Raw genomic sequence first — 27,840 nt, 5'->3', positions numbered from 1 at the left:
TTCTCACAGAGAAGGTCGCTATAGTCAGTTTACGACCGCCAGCTTTTGACCTTCTGTTTTTGGTCACAAAAAGGTCACAAATGGAAATTTGTTACCTTTCAGTGACCAATAGTCAAGGTCACAAGTTGACATATTTCTTGTAGTGGGGGCACGTCTTTTGACGGCCCCCAGTTGAGCCCTTGGTTGACCCACGACATCAGCCGTCGATGAGGTCCCGAGCGGAATACGGGCGGCGGCTTCTGCCTGCTGCCCTTCAGAGCGGTGATATAGAACCACTCCTGCTGCCACAAGCCGAGCTCCTCTTGAAAGGAGCCCTCGGGCCACGGGGCATCAGCCCTTCTGCTTACGGCCGCCCCGCCGCACTCTGCTTGACGCCCCCCGATCATCTTCGGCTCCACATTGAAGGTCTTCAGCCACAGGCCGAAGTGGGGGGTAACGCGGAGGAAGGCTTCGTAGACAACAGTAAACGCAAAAATATGGAGGATAGACTCCGGAGCCAGGTCATGGAATTCCAACCCATAGTAGAACATGAGCCCTCTCACAAAAGGATCCATCGGGAAGCCTAAACCCCGACGGAGGTGGGATACAAAGACGACATACTCGTCGGGCTCGGGGGTGGGGAGGGCCTGCCCTTCGGCGGGCAGCCTGTGCGAAATCTCGTAGGACAGGTACCTGGCCTCCCGCAGCTTTAGCACGTCTTCCTCCGTGACGGAGGAGGGCATCCACCGGCCCTGGAAGCCGGAACCGGACATTGTTGAAGGTCCGAAGTGCTCGAATCTAGGGCTCTGGGTGTTGGAACATGGTGCAAGGAGAGGATTCGATGGAGGATTGAAGAAAAGAAACGAGCCCTGGTCCTATTATAAAGAGGGAGAATGCCAAGAGCCGTCTCCGTGACCGTTCGGGACTCTACTTCGATAGAGGGGGCGTGGCGACGGGCGCGGTTGGGTTACCCACGTCCGTATTGATGAGAATCCCGGAATAAGGGGAACACGATCTCTGCTTCGACAAGACGTGCCAAGGAAACCGCTTCGCTAAACGCGCTGAGGTGGTATAATAAAAAACGATTCAAGTAAAGGCTTGGTAGTTGCATGACGTCATGCTACAAGTTACGTCAGCAGATTGAACTTGTGTACATAATATTCTCTCTACGGTGGAATGTGGAAATTATTTTGCAGAGCCGGACACTATCCTGGTGTTCACAATCTTCTATGGATTATTCGGAGGAGGAACCCGCCTTGCAATGCCGAACAATATGCGCGCCGGACTCATCGTCATTGAAGCCTGGTTCAGGGGCTACTGAGGGAGTCCTGGACTAGGGGGTGTCCGGACAGCCGGACTATTATCGTCAGCCGGACTCCAAGACTACGAAGATACAAGATTGAAGACTCTGTCCCGTGTCCGGATGGGACTTTCCTTGGCGTGGAAGGCAAGCTTGGCGATACGGATATGTAGATCTCCTACCATTGTAACCGACTCTGCGTAACCCTAGCCCTCTCCGGTGTCTATATAAACCGGAGGGCTTTAGTCCGTAGGACAACAACCATTACAACAATCATACCATAGGCTAGCTTCTAGGGTTTAGCCTCCTTGATCTCGTGGTAGACCCACTCTTGTAATATACATCATCAATATTAATCAAGCAGGACATAGGGTTTTACCTCCATCAAGAGGGCCCGAACCTGGGTAAAACATCATGTCCCTCGTCTCCTGTTACCATCCGCCTAGACGCACAGTTCGGGACCCCCTACCCGAGATCCGCCGGTTTTGACACCGGCACCCGGCTCCTGTGTTTTGCTGCCTTACGTACCGTATCATCGGCTAACGCGGCACCAGGAGAACTACTGCGATTGTGCCCCAGTTCGGCTGGGCGAGCACCTCAGTAGAGAAAGCCGAAAACTGATTGTCATGATACAGCGAGAGACTGGTCAACCACTCGATCGACCAATGGAATGTTTAGAATTCCTCCGCTTTGACGAAGGACTATTTCCCGGTCAGGCACATACGCGCCCCGAATTCGGAGAGCGCGGTGCCCCCAGGGGATATATCGTAGCCCCACCCTCGAACTCCAATGGCTAAGTGAAAGTGATAAAGCATTATCGTCCGGTTGCCTCGTTTGCTACACTACCACCTCCTTCACAGGACCGAGACATCGGATTAAGTGTGAAAATGCGCTATTTTTGCAAACACCCCCGCACCTTGTGCGTGGGGGCTGAAGCCGACGACTGCCATCTTTCAGGTTATACACACGTATACATAAACGGCCGCATAGGAGATATTTCAATACTTGAACGCACAAGTATAAAAAGCGCCTACATCATAAACATTGTTTTACAAAATAAAACATTCATTAGAACGTGACATTTTTTGAGCATTGCGACTCTTTTACACGAGCACCACGCAGAACTTCCCCAAAATAGTGCTCGGTGGGTAACCGGCTCTCATCCGAACCCTGGGTCGCAACAGCGGTGGCATCCATCTCTGTCCAATGTGTCTTCACACGGGCGAGTGCCATCCGTGCACCCTCTATGCAGGCCGACCGCTTCATCGCCTTGATATGCGGCACCGCCCCAAGAAATTGCTGCAATAAGCCAAAATAGCTCTTCGGCTTGGGCCTATCCGGCCAGACATGCGTCACGATATCCGTCATGGCAAGCCCGGACAACCTATTCAGCTCAGCCCACTCGGCCAACCGGTCGGTCAGTGGAAGTGAACGCTCCGGACTATGGAATTGAGACCAAAACAGCTCTTCCGTCTTGTGATCCTTCTGGCTTCGGAAGTGCACAACGGCATCCGCCGCACTCGCTGCTAAGTCCATATAAGGATCCTCCGGACCCCACAGCTGGCCAAGCTGAGCATACTTTGGATCCATAAACCTTCGGCATAGCAGAAAAGGCTTGCCAGCCACAATGTCTCCGGCCTGGCGCAGCTCTTCCTTTATAGCCCGCATTGCAGAACGGGCATCCTTGGCTTCAGCGGTGGCCTTCCCCAGGTCTTCTCGCCCCGCTAGGCGCTCCTTTTCAAGAGCCTCATTGCGGTCGGTAGCATCTTTTAACTTCACGGCCATTTCGGTCATCTCTTCCCTGTTTCGGCAGTGTGCAGCCCTTTCGGCTTCTAACTCCTTGGCCGCCCTCGAGGCAGCCGCATCACTCCTTCTGGCTTGCTCCTTGGTTTGAGCAAGTTCGGCCCGAAGGCTCTCCACAGCAGCGGCACCACCTGCATTTCACACACATGTTGTAAGGAGTGGGCTTCGGCTCCCTTACTAAGTGACCGCACAGAAACACTTACCTTGCGACTCATCAAGTCGCCTATTGATTAGCGCGATGTCCGCATCCGCAACGTCGAGTTGCCGCTTTAGTTCAGCAACTCCATCAGTCCGGCTGGCCCCCGGACGATCCGCCACCTGCATAGGAACGACGAAAATTGAAACCTGCGATTTTGATCCTCGGCACGCTGTCGCTTTCAACAACCTACTGAGTCTCGGGGGCTACTATCTATACAGGGCGCACTTTATGTGTAAAACTGTCAAAAGGTGTGTCATTTTTACGTACCTCAAACCCCGCCAGCAAACTCCTGACGGCATTACGCAATCCACCTTTGATGCACGAAATCCTTCCAATCACCATACTCATCAATGCATGGTGATCTTCTGAGATAGACGCCCTCTCACGCAGATCCTTCAGCTCCCCCGGCCGCACACCAGTTGGTGCCGAACTATCCGGCTTTGCCGGACTTGGGGGTACCCTCCGTGATGACACTTCAGGCTCGTCCGCCCTATCCGACGGCGCCGCGGACGGAGGCGTCTCGCTCTCCACCATCTCCGGACGAAGATCCCCCGAAGACGAGCTCATTTGCGAAGGACGGAGATCCGAACTACAAGGTAAAAACTTGAGTTATCCTCAGAAGCACAAATAGGGGTGTCCCTTATTATAAAACACCCTTTTTTCTACTTACGGCTCGCTGGAGGGCTAATTCTTTAGGGGAGACTGTGCGGCCGGGGCCTCCCTGGACGCAGGACCCTCTGGTGAAGATTTTTCCCCCGCTTAGGGGCTTTGGCCCCCGGGTCCTCGGAGGCGGTCCTCTTCTCCCCTTGGAGGGAGGGATTCTCGATCCCCCCTCTTTCAAGAGCCTCCTTGGGCGAGGCGGTAGCTCCTCTATTTTCCCCTTCGCCTTCCTCTGAAGGCGCAACCTCCAGCATCTTGACCTGCACGGGGTCCGGCGCGGTCTCTGGGAGGGGGGCCGGACACCGTATCAGTTTTGCTTGCGCTATCCACTCCTGTTTAGAAGGAAATCGGTCAAAGGCGAATCATAGAAAGACAAACAAACGGTATGTCCGGACTCGGAGCTACTTACTTGTGTATCCGGGCGATTGCAGCTTAGGCCAGCGTCCTCGGTCAATTCCGGACACGCCTCTCGTGATCCGAAGAATAATTTGTACATCTCCAAGGGTGTCATACCCATGAAGTGTTGAAGAATCCGTGGTCCCTCTGGATTAAACTCACACAGCCGGAGAGGGCGGCGTTTGCAGGGCAGGAGACGCCTAATCAGCATGACCTGCATTACCACAACCAGATCGATCTCCCTCGCTTGGAGGTCTCGAATCCGGCCCTGCAATAGGGGCACGTCCTTTGACGGCCCCCAGTTGAGCCCTTGGTTGATCCACGACATCAACCGTCGTGGAGGTCCCGAGCGGAATAAGGGCGGCGGCTTCTGCCTGCTGCCCTTCGAAGCGGTAATATAGAACCACTCCTGCTGCCACAAGCCAAGCTCCTCTTGGAAGGAGCCCTCGGGCCACGGGGCATCGGCCCTCCTGCTTACGGCCGCCCCGCCGCACTCTGCTTGACGCCCCTCGATCATCTTCGGCTCCACATTGAAGGTCTTCAGCCACAGGCCGAAGTGGGGGGTGACGCGGAGGAAGGCTTTGCAGACGACAATAAATGCAGAAATATGGAGGATGGACTCTGGAGCCAAGTCATGGAATTCCAACCCATAGTAAAACATGAGCCCTCTCACAAAAGGATCCATCGGGAAGCCTAAACCCTGACACAGATGGGATACAAAAACGACGTACTCGCCGGGCTCGGGGGTGGGGATGGCCTGCCCTTCGGCGGGCAACCTGTGCGAAATCTCGTAAGACAGGTACTTGGCCTCTTGCAGCTTTAGCACGTCCTCCTCCGTGATGGAGGAGGGCATCCACCGGCCCTGAAGGTCGGAGCCGGACATTGTTGAAGGTCCGAAGAACTTGAATCTGGGGCTCTGGGTGTTGGAACTTGGAGCAAGGAGAAGATTCGATGGAGGATTGAAGAAAAGAAACGAGCCTTGGTCCCATTATAAAGAGGGAGAATACTGAGAGCCGTCTCCGTGACCGTTCGAGACTCGCCTTCGATAGAGGGGGCGTGGCGACGGGCGCGGTTGGGTTACCCACGTCCGTATTGATGAGAATCCCGGAATAAGGGGAACACGATCTCTGCTTCGACAAGACGTGCCAAGGAAACCGCTTCGCTAAACGCGCTGAGGTGGTATGGTAAAAAACGATTCAAGTAAAGGCTTGGTAGTAGTGTGACGTCATGCCACAAAATACGTCAGCAGATTGAACTTGTGTACATATTATTCTCTCTACGGTGGAATGTGAAATTTATTTTGTAGAGCCGGACACTATCCTGGTGTTCACAATCTTCTATGAATTATTCGGAGGAGGAACCCGCCTTGCAATGCCGAACAATATGCGCGCCGGACTCATCGTCATTGAAGCCTGGTTCAGGGGCTACTGAGGGATTCCTGGACTAGGGGGTGTCCGGACAGCCGGACTATCATCGCCAGCCGGACTCCAAGACTATGAAGATACAAGATTGAAGACTTCGTCCCGTGTCCGGATGGGACTTTCCTTGGCGTGGAAGGCAAGCTTGGCGATACGGATATGTAGATCTCCTACCATTGTAACCGACTCTGTGTAACCCTAGCCCTCCCCGGTGTCTATATAAACCGGAGGGTTCTAGTCTGTAGGACAACAACCATTACAACAATCATACCATAGGCTAGCTTCTAGGGTTTAGCCTCCTTGATCTCGTGGTAGATCCACTCTTGTACTACCCATATCATCAATATCAATCAAGCAGGAGTAGGGTTTTACCTCCATCAAGAGGGCCCGAACCTGGGTAAAGACATCGTGTACCTTGTCTCATGTTACCATCCGCCTAGACGCACAGTTCAGGACCCCCTACCTGAGATCCGCCGGTTTTGACACCGACAGTGAGCTTGGAAGCAATCTTCGCGGCACGACACTCTAATTCCTCCTCGGATGTGGAAGGAGCAGGGTTAACTTGATTATCTTGAGCGTCGTCTTGAGCTTGTTCAAGATCTTGAGTTTGCTCTTGATCTTGAACTTGCTCGAGGGGGAGAACTTGACCTTGGACATCATTTGGAGGTTCACCACCATCTTGAGGTTGATCTTGTCCTTGGTCTTGTTCACGAGGTTGAGGGCCTTCACTTTGTTCTTCGGAAGCGTGTGGGTCTTGGGGAGGTGATGGCTCCACTTGAGTGGAGCATTGTCCTTCTCCTTCGTCCACAAGGGGTTCCTCAATGGGTAGAATATGACCAATACCCATTCTTCTTATGGCTTGGGGAGGAATTTCATCACCTACATCACAAGTACCACTTTGCTCCACTTGGGAGCCGTTATTTTCGTCAAACTCCACGTTACACGTCTCCACAATGAGTCCGGTGGACTTGTTGAGGACACGGTAAGCATGAGAGTTTGTAGCATAACCAACAAATATGCCCTCATAAGCTCTAGCCTCAAATTTAGACAGACGAACACCTTTCTTGAGAATGAAACACTTACACCCGAACACCCGGAAGTACTTGAGATTGGGCTTGTTACCGGTGAGTATTTCATAAGGAGTCTTGTTCAAGCCTTTGCGGAGATAGAGCTGATTGGATGCATGACATGCTGTGTTGATGGCTTCGGCCCAAAAGTTGTATGGACACTTGAACTCCGCCATCATGGTCCTTGCCACATCCATCAACGTCCAGTTCTTCCTCTCCACGACACCATTTTGTTGAGGGGTATATGGTGCAGCATACTGATGCTTGATCCCCTCATCACTAAGAAACTCATCCAAGGTGTAGTTCTTGAACTCGGTGCCGTTGTCACTTCTTATTGTCAAGATCTTTGCATCATGTTGACATTGAGCTTCATTTGCAAAGTCGATGACGGTTTGTTGAGTCTCACTCTTCCTCTTGAAGAAATATACTCAAGTGTATCTTGAATAATCATCCACAATCACCAAGCAATACTTTCTACCCCCAAGACTATCAAAAGATGGAGGCCCAAAGAGGTCCATGTGAAGGAGCTCTAAGGATCTCTTCGAGTAGATGATAGTCGTGGGAGGGTGAGCCTTTTCATGAAGCTTTCCCTCGATACAAGCACTGCAAGCACGATCTTTGGCAAAACTAACATTTGTTAGTCCACGGACATGGCCCCCCTTGAAAAGACTTTGCAAAGATCTCATATTGACGTGGGCTAAACGGCGATGCCAAAGCCATCCCACATCAACTTTAGCCATTAGGCATGTCGCGGTCTTAGTGGGTTGCTCCGAAAAGTTAATCACATAAAGATAGTTCTCGACATGCCCAACAAAGGCTACTTTAAGAGTCTTGCTCCACAAGAGGGCCACGGTATCGATATCAAAGAAAGTGGCAAAGCCCATGAGTGCAAGTTGATGAATGGAAAGAAGATTGAATGCAAGGGACTCAACAAGCATGACTTTGTCGATCGTCAGATCATGAGAAATAACAACCTTGCCAAGACCCAATACCTTAGAAGACGAGGCATCACCCCACTCGACATTGGTGGGCATAGAAGGAATCTTGTTCACGTCCAACACCAAGTCCTTGCTCCCGGTCATATGATTTGTTGCTCCACTATCGAGCAACCATGATCCCCCACCGGAAGCAAACACCTACAAGAGATCAATGCTTGGTTTTAGGTACCCATTTAGTAATGGGTCCTTTGATGTTAGTAACAAGGGTCTTAGGAACCCAAATAGACCATTCAATGTACTCATAAGGAGAACAAACAAATTTAGCATAAACATGCCCATCACTAGCACGGCACAACACATAAGAAGGGTTAAAGTCACTGGCTTTGTTGGAAGTGGGGGTCTTGCCCTTTTTGACATCAACACCCTTGACATTGTTCTTCTTCTCCTTAGGAGCACCCTCTCCCTCTTTCACAAAGGTTTGCTTGAGAGGAGGAGGTCGTTTGGTCTTGTCGTTCTTCTTCTTGTTCTTGGACTTGGGTGCGAACCCGATTCCTTCCTTGGCCACAACTTCCTTTTGATTGCTCAAAAGGTCGTTGAGGTTCTTCTTACCTTGAATGCACGTCACAAGGCCTTTCTCAAGTTGATCCTTCAACTTGGCATTCTCCTCCACAAGATGCACATGCTCACAACACGGGTTAGTGGCATATGCATTATCAATTAATACCATATGAGGGAAGGTGGCCTTTTCCTTGGTTAGCTTAACTTGGAGTTGAGCATGAGACTCCTTGAGGTTTGCATGAGCACCCTTCAAGACCTTGTGGGCCTTGTCAAGTACATCAAACTCATCCTTGAGTCTAGCATGATCAACCCCAAGTTTAGCCTTCTCGGAAGTTAGCACACGAGACACAACAAGAGCATGATCAAGATCTTTCTTTAACTTGGCATGGTCATTGTTGTGTGACTCCTCAAGAGCCAAACGATGCCCATGCTCTTCCTCAAGATCATTAGAGAGATCCGATATCTCATCGGCATAGTCACGACTATGACTTTCCATCTTAGAGATGGTTTCTTCGTGAGCCTCGATCATGTCATTGGCTTCACCAAGTTGTTCCAAGAGAGCAACAAAATGCTTCTTGGATTTGCCCTTGAGCTTACTCATAAAAGACTCAAATTCATTGACTTCCTCATTAGACCCTTCACTTTCATCAATGCCATCCGTCAAATAGGGATTAGTAATGATGGTGGTTTTGATGTTGGGGGTTACCTTGTTGGTGGCTTTAGCCATGAGGCACTTGGCGGTGATGTTCTCGTTGGGTGAATCGAAGAGAGACATACGGGAAGGTGTGGCAATGGCAATGGATGCCATGGCCATTGCTTCACTATCTTCATCATCATCGTCATCCTCACGGTATTCTTCTTGAACCACCAACCCTAGAGTAGGAGTCTTCTTGGTGAAGTTGTTCTTGTTGGGGAAGGACTTGACTTTGTCCTTTCGGATGAGCTTGCCACCATTGTCTTCCCGCTTCTCGTAGGGACAATCCGCAACGAAATGGCTTACATTGCCATAGTTGTAACAAGTTCTAACTCGTTGCTTGCCCTTGAAGCCACTTGAGTTGTTCTTGTTGAAATTGGGCCTTGAGTTCTTCTTGCTCCAAAATTGCCTTGAAGCAAGAGCCATGTGCTCATGATAATCATATTTTGTATCTTCGGGGTTGCTGTCCTCATCTTCCTCTTCTTCCTCTTCTTCCACAATAACCTTGGCCTTCAAGGAAAGGTTGGTCTTCTTTGCCCTTTGAGAATGGAGCACCGCGTTATCGGCGGTCTTGTCCAAGATGCTCATTGCAATGAACTCATCCAACACTTCACTTGAGGTCATGGAGTGGAAGTCCATTCTTTGACGAATGACGGAGGACATGGCCTTGTTGTAGGCCATCATGGCCTTGAGAAACTTGCGCTTGATCCAATTGTCATCCGTGTCCTTGCTCCCATGACCTTGGAGTGAGACGGCGAGTTTGGTCACTCTTCGAAAGAGCTCACGAGGTTCTTCATCTTCTTTCATTGCAAACTCATCGGCTTCATATTGCACCACTTCATAGTTGGAGCGTTGAATGCTAGCACTTCCCCGATAGAGAGACACAACGCATTGCCATGCGTCTTTGGCCATGGCATGGGGTCGAAGATGAGGGAGATCTTCGGGAAGGATTGCATCTTGGATGATGAAGAGAGCATTCTCATTGAATTGATTATCCACTGCTTCTCTCGGGGTGAAGTTGCTTTGGTCATGTGGATAGAAACCTTCTTCAATGATTCTCCAAAGATTAGTATTCACATGATTTAAATGACGCTTGAAGCGATACACCCAAGCACTACTAGGAAAACGATTATAGATAGAAGCTTACTAGTAGCGTTTGTTTATGACCCCACGCTACTAGTAGTTAGTAGTAGCGCTGCCTAGAAAGAGCGCTACTGGTAACTGTTAGCAGCAGCACCTGTTATCTAGCCCCACGCTACTGCTAAGTGTAAAACACCACACCCCCTGATCAATAAATGTTAGCAGCGCTTTTCGCCCAACCAGCGCTACAGCTAGTAGGCTTAGCAATAGCGCTGGCCCCTTGCCCGCGTTGCTGTTAAGCCCACTACCTCCCCCGCGCGCCCCCGGCCCGGCCTCATCTCTCACTCACACTCCGCACTCCTCCCTCATCCCCCCGCGCGCCACCGTCGACCCCCGCACATTGTCGTCCCCCGCGTCAGCCCTCCTCCCTGCGTCGGCCGCCCTCGCCTGCGCCGGCCCTCCTCCCCGCTGGCCGCCCAGCTCCCCCGCGCCGGCCCTCCTCCCCGCCGGCCGCCCAGCTCCACCGCGTCGGCCTCCTCCTCCACCCGCCGCCCCGGCCCCCGCGTCGGCCCTCCTCCACTGATAGGTACTCCTCCCTCCTTCCTCCTCCTCCCTCCCTCCCTAGTTATAGTTATTAGAGTAGTTATTTTGAATCCTATGTAGTTGAAAAAATGTAGGTTATTAGAGTAATGTAGGTTATGATCGAACCCTTGCTAGGACAGATTAGGTATGAACCCTAGTTAATTCGTATGAACCCTAGGTTTTTAAATTTAGCTAGGTTTTAAAGTTAGGACAAAAATTCAGCTAGGTTTTTAATTAGGTGTAGTTAATAGAATTTAGGTGTTTTAAGTGTATTTAAAAGAGTTTTAGGTGTTTTAGTTGTTTTAGGTGTAGTTAACAGAATTTTAGGTGTTTTAGTTGTTTTAGGTGTAGTTAACAGAATTCTAGGTATTTTTTTAGTTAAAGCAATTGTTGTTGTTTTTTTAGTTAAAGCAATTTTTCCTGTTATATGCAAATTTGTAGTGGACATGTCATGTTTTGAACATGTCACATTTTGTACATGTCATATTTTTCCGAGTGGCCTATGTTTTGCCAGAAATGTCAATTCGTTTACGTTCTGGCAAATTTCAGGTGCTCGATATGTCCTGTTTTTAGCAAAGTTCATGCCAAATTTTGCTAAGTGTTTATTAATTTTGTTTTCATAATTAAGCATCTTATTCTCGACGTCGACGATGCCTATCCCGCATCCTCGTCGTCGACTCGGCGGAGGACTCCTGGTTGAGCCGAGGGGCCATGTCCGGGACTGGGCTCCGCCGGGCTAGTACTGGGTTGTGCTACCTTCTGGTGAGCGCAGCTTAGTGAGGAGCCAGCCCGTCATCGATCCGGAGCTTCTTTGGTGGCGGTCACGTGGACCTGCATCGGTGGAGAGGCTTGAGTCCCCTGCGCAGGTGGTGCAACACCGTGTCACGAAGGAGAACGCGCACGTCCAGCGCTACTTGGTTGCGTTGGAGAACGGCCGGTTCTCCAATACCTGGCAGTTTCTTTGGGGATCTCACCGGAGCTATGATCCGGTGATGGTTCCTTCTCTTTGGGTGTCCACCACGGCACACTGAAATTACCTATTAGTTATTTGCTTATTGAATGCAAGAGATGACCGCGGTTTGTGCTACAAACTACTATATATGTATTCATGATGGATTATATGATGATCTTTGCAACAAACTACTACAAACTACAAATTTTAGGTGTTTTACTTGTTATATGATGATCTTTGCTACAAACTACTATATATGTATTCGATGATGGATTGTTAATTACCTATTAGGAAATGTCTAACGACGAAAGGGAATTCGCTATGTGCGTTTACTACGAAGATAAGCGCGGTATGTGCGACAGGCCTCACCTGGTAGAAGGTCGACGCTTTAGCATCAAGCTCCAAGAGACCTTCAATGTTGATACGGTACCCAACGATGACAAGTGTTTTTTGTTATTTTTGCACGACTTCTCTGCTTCTTCAACGTGTAATTTCCGTCTTTTACAATTCGACTAGCTTATCCCATGCCATGCACGACCATCTTGTTATTATGTGCTATAATGTGTAGAGTTGATGAGGAGGATGAGGAGTTGTGATTATGACTAGTGACCAACTTGTTATATATATGATGTCTCATTGACGAACATTATTTGGTGGTGATGACTAGTGGTAATGAATATGCTATTTAAATAGACTAGTTCATGATGAGTTGTTATTGTATAAAAGATATATCTGTTTAAACATGTACATCGCCAAAATATTAAAAAAAGACATAAATGTTAGCAGTAGCACTGGCCTAAAAACGCGCTACTAGTACTTGAACTTACCAGTAGCGCTGGTCTAGAAACGCGCTACTGCTACAAAATAGTTGTAGCATCGTAGCAGTAGCGCTGGTGACCGCGCTACTGGTAGCAAAAAAACAAGCGCTACTAGTAAGCTTTTCTCTAGTAGTGAAGAATCAAAATCCTCATTTTTCACGATCTTAGGAGGAGGACCGGCATTGATTTAAATGAATAGAGGGAATTGGTCCTCCATAAGTTGGACGTTCCACATGGGCAAAGATGTCGGTGCCATTTCTACCACTAGTAGAAGGACCCTTCTCACTATTAGCTCCCCCCTTGTCGGAGTTAGCATCCGTTACCTTGTTAGTGGGATCACCCACTTTCAACGGCGAGGTAGGTAGTTTAAGTCCTTTTAAGAATTTATTAAACATGCTTTCAACCGTGGTTGTCATGGAGGTTTTCAATGTGTCCAAGGCCACATTGAACTCCTCACGGGACACCGTGGTTTCCCCATCACCCGTAGACGAGATCGGTTTCACACCGGAGTGCTCCTCCTCCCCATGGTCTATGGTGTTAACCATACTCTTCAGACGGCAAAGTCCTTAATAAAGAGACGAGGCTCTGATACCAATTGAAAGGATCGATATAGTTGACTAGAGGGGGGTGAATAGGCAACTAACAAATTTTAGCTTTTGTTTACCAAATTAAACTTTGCATCAAAGTAGGTTGTCTAAATATGCAACTAGGTGAACAAGCTATATGATGCAACAACAATAAGGGCACAAGCAAGCAAGGGATACAAAACAAAAGGCTTGCACAAGTAAAGGCGCGAGATAACCAAGAGTGGAGCTGATGGAGAAGAGGATGTGTTACCGAAGTTCCTTCCTTTTAAAGGGAAGTACGTCTCTGTTAGAGCGGTGTGGAGGCACAATGCTCCCCAAGAAACCACTAGGGTCATTGTATTCTCCTCACGCCCTCACACAATGCGAGATGCCGTGATTCCACTATTGGTGCCCTTGAAGGCGGCAACCGAACCTTTACAAACAAGGTTGGGGCTATCTCCACAACTTAATTGGAGGCTCCCAACGACACCATGAAGCTTCACCACAATGGACTATGGCTCCGACGTGACCTCAACCGTCTAGGGTGCTCAAACACCCAAGAGTAACAAGATCCACTAGGGATTAGTGGGGGGAATCAAATTTCTCTTGGTGGAAGTGTAGATCGGGGCCTTCTCAACCTATCCCGAGCAAATCAACAAGTTTGATTGGCTAGGGAGAAAGATCAGGTGAAAATGGAGCTTGGAGCAACAATGGAGCTTTTGGGGGAAGAGGTAGGTCAACTTTGGGGAAGAAGACCCCTTTATATAGTGGGGGGAACAATCCAACTGTTACCCCCCCCCCAAGCAGCCACGCATAGAGCGGTACTACCGCTTGGGCAGGGCGGTACTACCGCTGAGCCAGTGGTACTACCGTTCCCTCCCAGTGGTACTGGGGCAGTCGAGGATAGCAAGGACCTGGGCCTAGAGCGGTACTACCACGGAAGTAAGGGCGGTACTACCGCTTGGAGCGGTACTACCGCCACTACTGCCACTACTAGTACCACACAACCCGACACGAAAAACAGAGGTCTCGAGTCGAGGCGGTAGTAGCCCGGAGCCTTAGCGGTACTACAGCCGAAGACAGTAAGCGGTACTACCGCTTGGGGAGCGGTACTACCGCTTGACGTGCTTCGGCGGTACTACCGCTGAGGACCGCGGTACTACCGCTGGGACAGGTCAGGGCAGGCAAGGAGAGGAAAGGGAGCTCCAATGACGCGGAAAGGAACAGCGGGTGTGATAAGGATGTGTACATGTTGATTCCACCCTAGCCTTACCAAAGTGGATCCCCTCTTGATAGTACGGTGAGTCCTACGAAACTAGTCCACCAACAGAGAAACGAAGGAGCTACACCGTCTTGAATAAAAACACCGAGGGGAGGGAATCGTCTCGTGCCAAAGGATGAATCTCTGAAAATCTCAACGCACACGATTAGTACGCAAAAGCATTGTCATCAATCACCAAAACACCTTGGGGAAAAATATGCCCTTACACATGGTTGTCGAATTCCTTTCCGTTATCGGTTTGTACAGTGAGTATGGATAGGTGAAAATGGTTGTGTATGAATGCAGCGAACGCGCGGAGAGTGGGTAACACGTCAGACTTGTGGCGAAGCGGGAACGTCCATACAAAGTGACGGTAATCATCGAGTAGGACGAGATAATACTGGTAACCGGAAATACTAAGCACGGTAGAGGTCCATACATCACAATGTAAAAGCTGGAAAGGGAAATATGACACATGTTTGGAAGTGCTAAACGGTAGACGAACACTTTTGCCTAATTGAAATGCTTGACAGACAGTGCTAGGGCTAGCTACATGATCCAGCGACGAGCTCTTGAGAGTGCGGTCCAAAGCATCAGCGCCGAGGTGTCCAAGGCGTTGATGCCATAGATCACGGGTGACGGCGGTCAGGGCATGGTGGTTGGGGCTTGGTGGCGATGGTGAGGACATGGGGTAGAGCTCGTCCTTGTCGGAGTTACATCAGAGGATCACCTTCTTCGTTCTTCGGTCCTTAACAGAAAAACCAATGTCATCAAACTCGACGTTAATAGGATTGTGGCGAGCGAGGGCTTTGACAGATATGAGGTTCTTGATAAGGTGCGGGGAAACTAGGACACGTTGGAGGGAGAGGGGTGAGTGTGCTGTAGGAATGGTGTGGTGGCCAATGTGCGTGGCGGGTAGCGAGGACCCGTCGCCAACTACTATATATGCAAGAAGAAGAACAGGGAGTAGCGGAGGAGAGCATACCGGGAGATGACGCCATGTGGGCGGTGGCGCCGGTATCCATGTACCAGTCGAAGCCAGGCGGTGGAGGTTGCTGCTACTGCAGTGTCATGGCGTTGAGCGCCTGCACCAGAGTGCTCTGGTCCCAGGCAGGCGGCGTGTTGGAGTTGGGCGCACTGCCTGAGAGAGCACCGTACAGGGGGTGCGGTGGCACCGCTCCGGCTGTCCAGTGTGCCGGCATGGTTGGGGGCGGCGGCGTGTTTGCGCCGTAGTGCGTAGCCACACCGGCGAAGGGAGACGCACCGCCGGGGCGAGGCCCAAGGATGCCCGCACCAGGGGCGTGAGGGCGCCAAGGCATTGGCCACGCGTGGACCATGCCCGTCCAGGGCGCAGGCGCCGGAGCAGTTGGGCGAGGAGGAGCGCCGCCACCTGTAGGTGGGGCGGAGCCCCCGCCGGAGTGCGAGGAGGAGCCCCCGCCGGAGTAGCTGCTCTTGCCCTTTCCTTTAGCGCCCCCAGCCGCCCGAGTTGCGGGCGTTGGTGCCGCCACCGCCCTGCCCCCCGCCGTTGTGGTTACTAGGCGTGCACCCGACGTGCAGCGCGGTCTCCGTGATGTGCTCGGCGGACTGCCGACCCTCCTCGAGCAGAAGGAAGGCACGACAGCGGAGGAGGGAGGGGAAGGGGCTCTGCATGGTGAGGATGGGCACAGCATAGCGAAAACGGGGGTGGAGATCACGGATCATGTTAAGCACCTGATCACGGTCGTCGACGGGAGAGCCAAGGTCGGCGAGGCGGTCGGCACACTCCTTGAGCCGAGCGAAGTAGGTGAGGATCGATGAGGACCCCTGCTCGATGCGCCGGAACTCGGTGGCCTGAAAAACCACCTGATGCTCGCGGTTCTCCAGGAAGAGGCTGCAGATGGCGGCCCAGACCTCGCCGGCGGTGGCGCCGCGCTGGTGGACGAGCCCGAACACCTCCGGGCTGATGCGGTTGTAGAGCCACGACACGATGTGTGCGTCGTCTTGCAGCCATACCGGATCAGTGGGACGAGGCGCGCCGGAGATGTGGTCGAGGACGGCGTACTTCTGGAAGGTGACTTCAAACAGAATGCGCCACTGGGAGAAGTTGGGTGGGTTCAGGCCAAGGACGAGCGGAACCTGCTGGTTGATGAAGACACCGGCGAGGGGCGAGAGGTCGCGGACGCCCGTGGAGGACGATGCAGCCGGGTCCGACAGGAAGAGCGGGCCGCGGGCGAGCGCAGCCGGCGTCAGCAGGGTCTGGGTGGAGGAGGAGGAGACCGGCGTGGCAGGTGTGCGTGGTGCGCCGCCGGTTCCATGGCTGGTGCGAGGGGGAGGAGGTGGTGGAGTGGGAGATGCAATGGCGGTTCCAGGGAGGGAGAAAGGCAGCGGAAGAGTGGTTCAGCGACGAAGGAGTAGACCAGCGTCTAATACCATGTGGATGGATGGAATGAGAGAGCAAAGCACCTTGAGTGCTGCCATTGCCATTGCCAAGAATATATAGGCGCGGGGCGCCAGTACAACAAGGACGCAGGTGCGTCAGTACATGAGAGAGAGAGAGAGAGAGAGAGAGAGAGAGAGAGAGAGAGAGAGAGGGCGCGGGGCGCCAGTACGTGCATGGGATCGTGGGAGATGCATGCAGTACGTGAGGGAGTGGAGCTAACAGCTAACAGATCCTCTCCATACCCGAGCATCTTCACGGCCGTTCTGGACCCATCCCCATAATTGTTCAACAGGTATAGTTCCCGCTGCTGTTCTTGCCCTATTACCCAGCCAATCCCCACCATCATTTTTCTTGATTCAACCTTTTAATTTGTGGCGGCTGGCCATGTGTGCAGGGGGTTGATGGAAGGGTGGGAGGGTGCTGCTGCTGCATCGACAGAAGAAGTTTTCCCCATGTCGTTCGATGCCGGAGAGCTGATGGACCTTGGCGATGCGTCAGCCACCCGCTCCCTGGCAACCCTCATCCTGATGCGCGACGAAACCATTGTGCTCGATGGTGAGACGGCCAAATCCGACGATGGTGCCGACTGCCGAGGATGCACGCGAGGCTGGCAATGCTAGTTCTTCACCATATCCAAGCAGACCCCCGAAGCGGAAATGGCATAATCACCATGTACAGAGTACTGACAAATTTTATGCATCTGATCCAAGCAGTGTTTACAATTGCCGAAGATATCACCACACCCTTACTGTTAAGGAGCCCACCGATGGTACACGTACAGAGCATCATATATTGCAGTGGCCATTCATTCTTCAGAAACTCAAAGAGATACCCAAAGCAGAAAAAGAAATACCACCTCTAACAGACTTGCGTGGGCTATATTTCAATCCATTATTACAACATATAACAATCAATGCAAGAGATAAAAAGAAGATAGATTTTCCAATAGCATGGCTTGGCGGCCACTCAGTCCGGATATTTAGGACAGAAGTAGCCCCAGGTTTCTGCGCTCATTGCACCTTCAAGACTGGCCGATTCTTATTCCTATCAAGCTGCATTTGCAACTCCTTCCTGACTTTATCTTGCACTGGTTTGTTTCTCTTTTCTGCTTCTTTCATATATTCATAAATTCCTGTCCCCATTTTTTCATTTCCCCAATTTTTTGATGATTTGGGTGTAGCAAACAAGCAGCTATGAACACTAAGCCGTACTTCCTTGATGCTTTGGAGAAGTTCTAGCCCAGAGAAAGCAATTTCAGTACCTCCAAGGCTAACGGTCAGCAACTCAAGATTGGGCATTGATTCTTCCTCAAACTCCACTAATTTAATTTCCATCCTTGAGTAGAAAAGATCAAGCACCGTGAGCCTTTTGAAAAGGCCAGTCTGGAACTGGAGTACATCGATCTTAAGCCATTCATCCCACAAACCCAGAATGGATAGGTATGGTAGTTTCCCAAGGACTTGCATGGCTTCAAGGTTCCCTGATAGGTTGCTGCGTTCTAACTTGAGCTTGACGAGATTCTGGAGCCCCTCGATCCAGTCTGGCAATTTGTCCAGGCTGCCAGATAGCTTGAGACTCTGCAGATTTTCCGGAGCTGCGGGCATTCCATCCAAACAGCCATTTAGGCCATCACTTGACAGCACTGACAACGATTCAAGACAGCTGAGACTGGAAATGGCTGAACAGAAACCCAGACCATTTTTCTTGTTGATACCAACCACTCCTAGCTTCTGCAGGCATGTGAGACCTTCTATTTCTTTTATAATGGCATTTCCCCAGGCAAGGTGAACATACCGTAGTGTATGCAGGGCCTTCAGTTTTCTGGTCCCTCTTGGCACCTTAACACCGGAATCATCTATGCCCCTAATTGTATTAGGGTACAGTATGCAGCAGGCAATATGGCAACCCTCACGCCTGCCAAAACCTGTTATTTCTGAAAGATCCAGTGAGCAGCATGCTACACATAAATCAAGTTGCTTTTCACAGATGTCTCTACACTTTGAGAAACAATTACGCTCATAACCCCTTGAACCATTACCAGCATGGACATAAGATAGCTTACTAAGCTTGATGATTGTTCTGGGCAACATAGCTATACCCGTCCCTTTGATGTCTAGTGTCCAGGGTTTTGAAATTCGGCCGTAAAAAATGGATTTCGGCCGAATTTCGGCCATCTTGGCCTAAGGCGAAATCTATCTTCCGCCGAAATTGGTCAAATTTGAGAAATTTTGGTCAAATTTTAATCAAATTTCAGTCAAAATTTGGTCAAATTTCGGCCGAAATTTTTAAAAACGACCGAAATTCGGCCGTCTCGGCCTAGGGCGAGAAAAATCACAAACCGAAAATCAAAACGCTGCTAGTGTCTCAAGTTGCCTCAGAATACCCACCGACTCTGGGAGGGAAAAGATGTACCCACACCCACGCAAAGAGAGGTATCTCAGATGAAGAAGCTCCCAATGTGCTCAAGCTGATGATCTCTTAACCCTTCTGTTCCTTCCAGGTCCAGCACCCGGAGAAACCTCATCTTTTCAGAGATGTAAAATGGCTTCCACTTGCCAAACACTGTCAATGACCGTATACGGGACAGCTCCACCGTGCTCTCCAACTCACACTCATCTCCCTCCCAGTTGCTGCTTATGGCAAGGTGACGCATTGCGCCGTGGGTGTTCAAGCTGCGGCCTTCCTCCAACCTGAAAACAAGATTTTCCTCCAAAGACTCTGCAATGCTGATATCACGAATCAGATCGTGTAGCTGGCAAGAGTCGAATCCTTGTATGCTGCAAACTTATTGCTGAGTTGGTAATATCATGCTTCTCTCTCTGAGTTCCATGAAGTATCTATTTGCTGTGGCCTCATCTCGCGCATAACCTTCAGCGATCCACCGGTGAGTTAAGCGTCTCCGACTAACATTCCGGTCTTCAGGAAAGATGGACATGTACAGGAAACAAGGTTTGAGGTAATAGGGTAGGCCATCATAACTTTTCATAAGGACTGTTTTTATGACTTCAAACTTTGGATTCATCTCCAGCTCAACATTGATATGCTCATTCAGTTTCCTCCACTCTGCAGCAGTTTTTGTTGGTTGATCAGCCAAGAAACCACCTATGGCGACTATCGCAAGGGGAAGTCCATTGGACTTCTTCAGGATTAGTTTTGCTGGTTCGACCAATGCAGGATTTTGCTCAGCCAAATCAGTAGTCATATTCCTAAATACCTGCAATTGTAGGAAATATAATTAGTCATTTAACTAACAATGAATTAGGTGAATCCAAACCACTTTTCCTAGTTTACTTACGAGCTAGCTAGCCTCCCCCCAGTTTGGGTGGCAAGTACATAATAGACTGTAACAATAAAATAGCTCTGTGTCAGCTACTCTGTCACATTGAGATCATATTCCCATCAGTACAATATATACTAAATGGACATCCATTTTGTAATTTGTACAGTTCATCGACCCACCATTAGCACAACAGGTCCATAAACAAGCACTGTAGGCATCATGTACAGGCCATGTCAATGGGAAGGACGAACGGACATGGGTCAGTATAGCGCTGCTAATGATTATTAACATTTAAATACCACATAGTGCACACTGTATTATACTAAATGTATATCAGCAACAAAATGGTGGAATCAGCACTGATATTTTCCTCACAAACACTAACTAAATCATCTAATATTGTTCATGATTAAATATTGCTTCTAACATTGTAGACAGACTTTTTCACAACACACTCAACTCAGAACATGAACCGCATTTTGTAATGAGTAGCAAGATTAATCTCAAGCAAAATGCAAGTTTGTGATTAAAGATTGCTTCTAAGACTCTAGGTTCCTCAAGTTTTCCAAAGTACTACTCAACTCTCAAGATGAACCACATTTTAAGTAACTCAACCAAAAAATCAGTGCAATCAGGCGGTAAAATCTGCAAAACACAGTAATAAGTATTGATCTACGAAACCACGAATGTGATCACTCGGCACCATGCCGGCAAAGAACGGATGGTTCCAGATCTGGCCCAACATGGGCTATCCCAAGCTTATTGATGACGCTTGCGCAAAATCCACCGCCCACCACCATCATCCACCATGGAAGTTGGCTAGATGAGGAGGAAGGCAACCTCCGTACGGTACTTGTCGGCAACGGAGCAAGGCATGCGTCTGGCATAACACCAAACCACAACATAACGCCAAGACTTACTAGGACAACTACTACTCTGATATGCATAAGGAAGGCCCGAGCACCTCTCTGTAGCCATCAACGGCTGGCATCACCATCGGACGAGCCATTCGATCGGGTCGGGCAGCCTTGGACATCTCCCAAGAAAGGGGCGGCGGAAGATAAGAGAAGGGAGGGGAAAGCGGAGGTTGAAGTGTCGGTTGCTGGTCATGTGGGTGTGGGAGGTAGGGCATCGAGTGGTGATGTGTGGGAAGTGGCGGATGCATGGCAACAATGAAGTGTTGTGCCGCATGTCATTTGGTAGGCGGCGGCTGTGGGAACACAAGAGCCCGAGGTGAAAATCAGCTCCACTTTGGTTGCAGGGACGATGACAATTCCCACAGTCATTGTTCCTCTCCTTGCATGCGTCATGCTCCATCTCATCTCCAGCCAACAACATTTTATGGATCCTCCATGAAAGGATCCAATTTTACGTCCCTTATTCGAATAGAGGTGGCCGTAAAGTTTATCGTTGCTTCCTCATTGGAGGTGTCTCCTTAGGAGGCAAAAAACCTAGTCAAGCTGAGTTTCGGCGGAACGGGTTTGGGCACCAGGTGTGTGTTGAGATGAAGTTGAATCGGTGGCTTCAGAAACCAACCTGGTACTTCGGTGTTTTAGGGCATCAACTCTACCCGTCATCCAGATGGGAAACAAGGGTGGTGTTCCTTCGTCCTCCTAATGCCTCCTCGTTTCTGATTCTTCCCCTGCTGCCCCCAGGGTAATCCTGCGCGGCCAACAACGCTCGAGGGGTGGTGAAGGCTCTGTTGCCGCCGCATCCATGTGGTTTCACGCCGATAGAGGCGTCAATTTAGGATACTTCGATGGTGATGACACATGGCATAACGAAGCACAAGATCATGGCAGCTGTTGGTGTGCGTCCATCGCAGATGTGGGCGTCGTTGCCGAACGAGTAGCAGGTAAAATTTTATCCTTCGACTTGGAGCAACTGACGCGCAGATGTGGCCCGTTGCATATGTAGGGCCGAGCTCGGGCTTGGGAAATCAGGCAGTTTACATGGAGGCCCGACCCGGCCCGGCCAAATTTGCTCCATTTTGTCTCCTCGGGCCAGGCCCGGACTTAAATACACGTTTTTTCGGCCGGGCTGAGACTTAAATACACGTTTTTTCGTCCGGCCGGGCCGGGCTCGGGCCTAGACTTTGTATCTCGGGCCTGAAACACGGCCCGGCCCGGCGAATGCCCAGGTTTAGGTCGAACCAGCTAGATCATGACGGAGAATCGGATTCACCATAGGCTGCTCACACGTGGCTGCCATAAGGCTCGCCGCATTCAAGGCAGAGAAGGGGACGGCCCAGGGATGCCACAGCGTCATGTATTGGATTTCGGCAGTGTCGATGACTTTCCTCTCTCATCAATAGTGACGACGACCTTCATTGCTCGGAGGCTTTGGTGATGATTAGCTCTAGTCGCGGCTCAGCTCCCTTCTTGTGTGATCATGGTATTCACTTGTGTGGCATCTAACATATGTCGTGCTACGTGTGCATCTCGTGGGATAGCGGAAAGCATATATCTGATTGGATAGTAAAAAGCGGTGGCAACACAACATGATGACTTCAATTTGGTGTTCCTTTGAGTACCCGGTCTCGAGCTCCGGGGTTCAAAACCCTAGATCTGACCGTAGTTGGTTATAACTGGCATTGGTTATGTTTTTGCATCATTACCTTATTGAAGGCATTGCTTGGATTTACTCCGACATGATCTTTAGGGTGAAAACCCAAGAGCTAGCTTTTAGTGGTTGGATCTGGCCATTGTGGCGCTTGAGCGTCGTCCCTTCCTAGAGGTGTTGCTACTTGAGAACATTCCTCGTTGCCCTCATGATGTCAAGAGATCACTGGTGCGAATGGTTGTTGCTATAGTTTGCCGACCGCTTTGGATTATTTTATCTCCGTCTAGGCATAGCTGGTCTTGTATGACTTTGCTTTTTGCCGACGTGATTCTTTGTGTGTGCATTGGTGTGGATTGTGTACTCGTCATGTTTGTATCCATTTGATATACTTCATTTTGAATTAATAAAATCCACCCTTTATCGAAAGAAGGGCATCAACTCTGGTTGTATGGGTGACAAAATGGTCTACCAGTTGGTACACTACCGTGGACCAGTGCGAAATCTGGAGTGGTGAGTGGTGACTCTAGAAATCTTTGTCATATGTAGGGCGATGCCTCCAGTTGCTTAGGTGGCAGAGTCATCAACTCACCAGATGCACGACATTGGGCTCGGCGTGTGCATGTAGAGCTCAGATTCAGAAGCCAGATCATACTATTATAGGGTATCGACTTTGGTCACTAGGTGATAAGAGTTGTTGACTTGACTAGTGTGTGGGCCAGGGCCAGTGTGGAAGCAAAATCGATGTTGTAAAGGTTGGTTCCAGTCACTTGCGTGAGGAAGAAGTCATCTCGGTTGGTGCATGGCCTCGGGGCTGGTGTGCGTACGTGGTTCATTTGTTTAGGTCATCAACAACCATTTGCTTAGGTCTCCAGTTGCTTAGGTCGTCAGCTCTTGCTTAGGTGGCAGAGTCGTCAGCTCACCAGATGCACGACATTGGGCTCTGCGTGTGCATGTAGAGCTTAGATTCGGAAGCCAGATCATACTGTTATAGGGTATCGACTTTGGTCGCTAGGTGATAAGAGTTATTGACTTGACTAGTGTGTGTGCCAGGGCCAGTGTGGAAGCAAAATCGATGGCTTCGGAAACCGTTCTCATGTTGTAAAGGTTGGTTCCAGTCACTATATCTTTCATAACCAATGAGACTACAAGATGAGTCACTGGTGGCCTATTTTTATGCTTTTGCAAGGGTAAATCGATTAAAACCACCACATTTATAGCTACGGTACTCTACCATTTTCGCCAAAAATCACAAAAGACGTGAGCTGTGACTAACAACAAAACTGATAACTGGGACCCGTCTGTCACGCTGATGTGGAGAAAACTAGTCTAGTCAATGTGTTAACCCGCTGAGATGGACGGGGCCCCACCTGTCAGCCACATGTCTTATTTTCCACTTTTCTTCTTCCTCCTGCCACTACAGCACCATGCCGACCACCACCACTGCGCCATGCACTTGCAGCCATCCGCAGCCATCTCTGCTCGCCTCGCCGGCGCCGGCCCAACCACTAAAGTCTGCCTCCTGGATGTGGTGGGACTTGTAGGAGATCAACGGCGCCAACCCATGCCTCACCTCCATCCGCGCACAGTATGTGGAGCTCGACAGTGCCGGGCCACGCCTCGCCAACTCTGGCACAATCGACGAGTCTGCTTCCTAGGCGAGTCCCGTCTCTGCACGGGAACAACAACGCCCATGGCATTGATGAAGTCGTGCTCTGAACTCACGCCGGCTGCTCGCCGAAGCACGCGAGTGAGCACCTGATGACACGCACGTGGCGCTTCGGGCTTGCAAAAGCACGCACACGCGGCACACAGAGGCTCACCAGGTGTCCGGGAACGAGAGCGGTCGTGGTCGTGGGCAGTTCGTTGTGGCCGCCGGCGGCGGCTGGAGGCGGTTGGTGAGGCAGCGAAGGGAGGCAGCGGGGTGCCCATCCCGTCAAGTCCATCAACGGCGAAGGCCACTTGAGGGAAGCTCGGCCGGGGCCGGGGAGTGGATGGCCGGTGGCGTCGGAGGTAGATGCAGGGGACGGTGCGGGTTTGTGGCGCTGCCGCGCAGGTGAAGCTAGGCCGGAGCCGGTGCTTGGAGGGAAGGCGGCGGAGGAGGGAGCTGCGGGACGACGTGACCACATGTGCGTCAACCCACGTTTTGGATCCCGAGCGGACCTTTTTTCTCGTGGGGCACCGGAATTTGCGGTTACCACGGTAACCACGAAATTCCGGAAAAAATTCGGACGAAATTTTAAATTAAAATTTGAATTCAAATTTTTTGAAGTAGATATAGATATGTTTATCAGTCCCAAAAATCACTAACGCTTCTCTGGCCTAGTGGCTATTCGGCCGCAGCTACCACTTGCCTAGAAGTCGCGTGTTCGACCTCTGGTTGCCGCACAATTTACCAGTGTTTTTAAACTTTTGCATATGGCCGGATTCGAACCCGCGTGTACCAGCTTACAAAAGGTCGGCTTTACCACTAGGCCGCCAGCAGTTCTGTGGTTGGCTAAGAGATGGCCTATATTTAACTATGCTGTGAGTGTTTGAATTCAAAATTTTCAAATTATTCGAGATTTTTTGCTGGGGGGGGGGGGGGGGGGCGCGGTAAACGCGGTAACCGCGCGAGATCTCGGAATTTCGCTCGATACCCAAAACAGAGGCGTCAACTGCACGCGCGCCGCAGATCAGAGCTGGCGGACGGCAGGCATGGTGTTGACCGTGGAAGGGACAAAAGTGAAAAGAGATGAGAGGCTGACTAGTGGGGCCATCTTTCCACCTCAGCATATTGTCCACGTAAGCATGCCAAATCAGCCCGACAGACAGGTCGCACCCAACAATTTTGCTGTTAATGGCTGGCAACAAGTTTAGTGTAATTTGTTATTCACTTGGTGCAGAAGCCATGGTCTTTTGTGATTTTTGGAAAAATCGGTAATTTTGAAGTACCCTGGGCACAAATGTTGATGGCTTTAAGCAATTTACTTCTTTTACAACCCACTTTGAAGTATGCGCGCCAAGTATGGTTGGTCATGATGTGCTTACAATATACTAATTTCAGATGACCATTCAAAACTAAAAACTGAAGTGAGATATAGGGATAATATTTTTTGCTAACAAATAAGGTGCATAATATAAAGAATACTATTTCGTTACCTTTCTTCTGAACAGATTAATAGCATCAATTTCTTCAAGACCGTTGAGCAAGTCGTATGCATTTTGGTTTTTGGCAACAATGTTTAGCAATATCCTCTCGCCTTGTGGTGATCACAATAACCAGATTTTTTATTTCATGTAAACTTGGCGATATTTTATCCCATTCTACCATAGCTGAGAGGTCATCGAGAACAATCAAACACCTCTTTCCTTCTGAACGTCTGCCCAACACTTCAATCAAGTCTGCCACTCCCATCAAACCAATGTTTTTTTGGGTGTCACCTACAAAGTCCATGGATCCCTTGTTTGTATCTAGTTGCAATGCCAAGCTCCTAAGGAGTTCCTCAAGCTTGAAAGGTCGCAAGACCGTGACAAAAGCATATTTCCCAAACATGCCAGTGACATCTTTGCTCTGGAAAACATTTTTTATCAGAGTTGTTTTTCCAAGACCACCCATTCCCCATACTACTATAACCTCAAATTGATGGGTGCTAGCTTGTTCTAGAATTAGTGCAATAATATCAGATTTTTTCTTTCTCTCGCCCAATAAGCTGAAATTCCTCCAGAACACCTGCCATTGTGTAGGTGTGTGTGAACATCTTTTGCACTGTCATATTTCCATCAACATCAGCATTGGATTGATCTTCTTGTATCTCATTCTCAGGGATGTTGGATAACTTTGTGATAGATGCTGGCTTTGATGGATACATAACGTTATGAGAACTCTGAACACAGGCAAACAATAGTTAGATAAAAAAATTCCTCTCTGTAGAGGCTACTCCCATCCATCCCAGGTGCAATTTTTCCTCTCCTGTCAATAAGCTTTAGAGATGCGAAAGGACAAAATATTGTTATGAACTGCAATATTAATTAAGCCAAACTAAAGCCACATAACAACACTTGGCCTGAAATGCCACAAAGTTGAAGGGAACCTAAGCACGTATAGCTGCGTCAGGTCAATTGCACCCTTGTACGACCGATCAGCTGAGAAAAACACTAATGATGATAGATGAGCTTCAGGAAGACATTTCAGTTAGCAGGGTGGTCTCTCACATGTCAGGCCTGACTCACATGTACAGCATGCGATGAATTTCTAAGGAAAACGAAGGAACGCAGCCCCGTGTCCCCCCCCCCCCCCCCCGCAGGCGACCCGGGCGCCCAACCCTAGCCGCCGCCGACCCAACCCCCACCTCCTTCCTCTCCTCCCGCTGCCGCCGGCGGGCGCCGCCGGGCAAAGCCCGCGCGGTGCCGGCGGCGGCGGGATCTCGCCTGGAGTAGGGGCCGCGAGGGGCTCCTTCCTCGGGCGCGGCGGCGGAACTCGGCGGCCGGCACGTCGGGTGGCGCGCGCTGGTGGGATCTGAGGCGGCGGCCTCGCTGGTGCGGACGGCACTACTCCGACGACAGGGAGTGCTCGTCGGTGAGGTAGGCCGGATCCCCTCGGCTGCGCGGGCAGCGAGGTCCCGGTGGGCGCTGGTCATGACACGGGGAGGCCCCGGGTTCCCCTCGTCAGATCGGAGGCGATCTGGTCCGCTCGTGATGCATGACCTCCGGCCGGCCTGGCTCATGTTGTGGCTGGTTCGGAGGTGGCAGCAAGGTGCTTGGCCGGGGGAAACCTTTGGCCGCCGGTGGCGGTCACGGCGTCGATGGCGTCCCGGACGCCATTCCCTCCTTGGTGGCGGCGCCGAGGCTATACCTCCCCTGCCTCCCCCCTTCCCCTACGCCCGGGTGAAAACCCTAGCCCCGATGGCTAAGCGGCGGCGGCGCCACAGCGTCGTCACCTTCTTGAAGGCGCCGACTTGGGCCTGGGGATGCTGGGTGTGCATGGCGAGTTTGTCTGGTTCCTGGTGGCGGCCCGTCTGATCTACCGCGTTGCAGCTCCGTGGCTGCGGTGCTTATCTTCCGGCCGTGTCTCCGATGGCGACCTCGCCCTTCCTCACCTTGTACTTGCCATGGTGGAGCGGTACTTCATCTCGCTCATTGATGGCGGCGGAGATCGGCGGCATGGCGCCGTGGAGGCTCGGCGTCCGATGCGCGGAGATGGACTCGCGCAGGAGGAGGTAGTTGTCTGGCGTCATGGTGACGTCGATGGCTGATGTGGCCTTCACAAGGTAGAAGACTCAATATCATCTGAAGACGGACCTGTGGAAGATGGCGGCGACGACGCAAGAGT

At 50.6% G+C, this 27,840-nt stretch overlaps 1 pseudogene; it reads right to left on the bottom strand.

Annotated features, from left to right (window-relative positions):
- Positions 1-17,700: 17,700 nt before the first annotated feature.
- On the bottom strand, positions 17,701-26,392 carry LOC123139769 (disease resistance protein RPM1-like; annotated as a pseudogene).
- Between the last annotated feature and the right edge of the window lie 1,448 nt (positions 26,393-27,840).

This window comes from Triticum aestivum, chromosome 6B, assembly GCF_018294505.1.
Source record: "Triticum aestivum cultivar Chinese Spring chromosome 6B, IWGSC CS RefSeq v2.1, whole genome shotgun sequence".
Classification (NCBI taxonomy): domain Eukaryota; kingdom Viridiplantae; phylum Streptophyta; class Magnoliopsida; order Poales; family Poaceae; genus Triticum; species Triticum aestivum.
Note: the sequence above shows the minus strand (reverse complement) of the source record. Positions and strands in the feature narration are given on the sequence as shown.